This window comes from Lepidochelys kempii, chromosome 4 (assembly GCF_965140265.1).
Source record: "Lepidochelys kempii isolate rLepKem1 chromosome 4, rLepKem1.hap2, whole genome shotgun sequence".
In the NCBI taxonomy this organism is placed as follows: Eukaryota; Metazoa; Chordata; order Testudines; family Cheloniidae; genus Lepidochelys; species Lepidochelys kempii.
Window position 1 is genome coordinate 31,662,847 of NC_133259.1, and position 3,346 is coordinate 31,666,192.

Consider the following 3,346-nt stretch of genomic DNA (forward strand, 5'->3'; position numbering starts at 1 on the left):
TCTCCTACTGGTTTTTGAATGTTATGATTCCTAATGTTAGATTTCTGTCCATTTATTCTTTTGCGTAGAGACTGTCCGGTTTCACCAATCTACATGCGTCATAAATGTAAAGGGAAGGGTAATCACCTTTCTGTATACAGTGCTATAAAATCCCTCCTGGCCAGAGGCAAAACCATTTCACCTGTAAAGGGTTAAGAAGCTAAGATAACCTCGCTGACACCTGACCCAAAATGACCAATGAGGGGACAAGATACTTTCAAATCTGGACTGGGGGGAACAAAGGGTTGTCTGTCTGTGTGATGCTTTTGCCGGGAACAAATCAGGAATGCAGCCTTACAACTCCTGTTAAGTTAGTAGGTAATCTAGCTAGAAATGCGTTAGATTTCCTTTTGTTTAATGGCTGGTAAAATAAGTTGTGCTGAATGGGATGTATATTCCTGTTTTTGTGTCTTTTTGTAACTTAAGGTTTTGCCTAGAGGGATTCTCTATGTTTTGAATCTGATTACCCTGTAAGCTATTTACCATCCTGATTTTACAGAGGTAATTCTTTTACCTTTTCTTTAATTAAAATTCTTCTTTTAAGAACTTGATTGATTTTTCATTGTTCTTAAGATCCAAGGGTTTGGGTCTGTGTTCACCTGTACCAATTGGTGAGGATTCTTATCAAGCCTTCCCCAGGAAAGGGGGTGTAGGGCTTGGGGGGGATATTTTGGGGGAAGAGGTCTCCAAGTGGGCTCTTTCCCTGTTCTTTGTTTAAAACTCTTGGTGGTGGCCACATACAGTTCAAGGACAAGGCAAAGTTTGTACCTTGGGGAAGTTTTTAACCTAATATGGTAAGAATAAGCTTAGGGGGTCTTTCAGGCAGGTGCCCACATCTGTACCCTAGAGTTCAGAGTGGGGAAGGAACCTTGACAACATTGCAGAGGGGCATTGCTGGCACATGATGGCATATATCACATTGGTAGATGTGCAGGTAAATGAGCCTCCCTGATGGTGTGGCTAATGTGATTAGGTCCTATGATGGTGTCACTTAAATAAATATGTGGACAGAGTTGGCATCGGGCTTTGTTGCAAGGACAGGTTACTGGGTTAGTGGTTTTGTTGTGTGGTTAGTTGCTGGAGAGTATTTGCTTCAGGGGGGGCTGTCTGTAAGCGAGGACTGGTCTGTCTCCCAAGATCTGTGAGAGTGAGGGATCATTTTTCAGGATAGGTTGTAAATCTTTGATGATGCGTTGGAGAAGTTTTAGTAGGGGGCAGAAATTGACAGCTAGTGGTGTTCTGTTATTTTCTTTGTTGGGCCTGTCCTGTAGTAGGTGACTTCAGGGTACTCTTCTGGCTCTGTCAATCTGTTTCTTCACTTCTGCAGGTGGGTATTGTAGTTTTAAGAATGCTTGATGGAGATCTTATAGGTGTTTGTCTCTGTCTGAGGGATTGGAGCAAATGCGGTTGTATCTTAGAGCTTGGCTGTAGACAATGGATCGTGTGGTGTGTCCTGGATCGAAGCTGGAGGCATGTAGGTAAGAATAGCGGCCAGTAGGTTTCTGGTATAGCATGGTGTTGATGTGACCATCGGTTATGAACACTGTAGTGTCCAGGAAATGGACAGTTAGTATGGACGCTCCTCACACATTTGTGCTTTACGGAGTAGCCTAGAACAGGTGTTTTCAACCTTTTTCTTTCCGAGACCCTTCAACTTGCTATAAAAACTCCACGGCTCACTGTGCCACAACAACTGTTTTTCTGCATATAAAAGCCAGGGCCGGCATTAGGGGGTAGGTAGCAAGCAGGGCAGTTGCCCAGGGCCCCACATCACAATGGGACCCGTGAAGCTAAGCTGCTCAGGCATTAGCTTCAGCCCCTGGTAGTGGGGCTCAGGGTGGAGGGGCTCCAGCCTTCTACCCTGAGTCCCATGGCATCTGATGCCAACCCTGCTTGGGGACCACCTGAAACCTGCTTGAGGCCCCTCAGGGGGTCTCAGACCCCAGTTGAGAACTGCTGGCCTAGAACAAGTCTGCAGGGACTATCCACAGTAGCCTTTACTACACGTTAAGTACCTTGAGTTGCAAACAAACCTTATAAGGGAATGTAAATATGTCTGGTAGCAAAACACTGAGTGCACAAGCACTGGCATTTTGCCTGGCCCTTCCCCGCATGCAAGAGAGGGAAGAAGCCTTCTTTCACCCTTTTCCCCTTGTGCACTCACACAGGGCTGGGTGCAGTTTGACCTAGAATGTGTATCCTTCCATCTCCAATCCATATCCAAATCTTCAGCAGCTGACAAGGCTCATAGCACCATACTTCCTCAACAGAAGTCTTCAGGCACCTCTGAATCCCACTAGCTTCTGCCCCTCTTCCACCACCCATCAGTAGGTGTGGCCCTCATGGCTCCATCATTCAAGATAACGATTGGCAGTAGCTAAAGCTACACTTGTTCCTCTGTCCTTCCCTATTGATCCTTGTTGTCTATTCTTTTACCTGTCCTCTATGTTGATATTCTGGTGGCCAGGGATGGGTCATCTGCAGCTGCAGCAGAGTAGCTGTTCTTCTGCTTTTGTCTTACCCACCTTGAGGTCATGCCACTGGCTGAATGTGGTGAAAGCCTAGGAGGGAGCCTAGACGTTAACTCAACCAGTTTAGCACATAGTGAATTAAAACATGCCTAGTTTAGAAGTGTTAGCTAGCACAATCTTTAAATTCTTGTCAGGAGAAAGCCCAGATGGAGGAAGGGAGGAGGCTGACTATAAACTGAAGGGACAATCATCCCAACGCTTGAGTGTATATTTGCAATGGAAGGCAACTGAGGGCCAGATTTGTAGTGGTATTTAGGCATCTAAAGGTGCTGGTAGGTACCCAGTGGGATTTTCAGAAGTGCCTGGGTACCTAACTCCCAGGGGCACCAGATTAATGAAATGAGTTTTAAAAAAAAACTGACATATACCAGTCTAACATTTTCATGCAGACAAGGCCTACATCTTGAGGATCTGTACTCTGTTAATCAGCTGCATGGGGATATATGCCATGTTAAAATGAGATGGCCACAGATAGAGAATGAAGATCTTCTGTTGCTTCTAAATGAGAGGCTTTTTTCAGAAGTGTTTAGAAACTGTTCTAGAAAGGTGCTAAAGGCCATTTTAGATTCCAGTATAGACAAAACCTGACTAGTTTATAATCTGTGCAATAAAGCCATGTATATAGCAATAAAGCTATGCCTGTATATAACTCAATTTGAAGCCAATTTGAAGGCTTGGGGGAGGTAGACAGGAGTAAGCACCAGAACACTACTTTCCTCATTAACTGAGTGTTTAAAAGAGTAAATGGTTAAATTCAAAACAAAGTGCACAAGGTC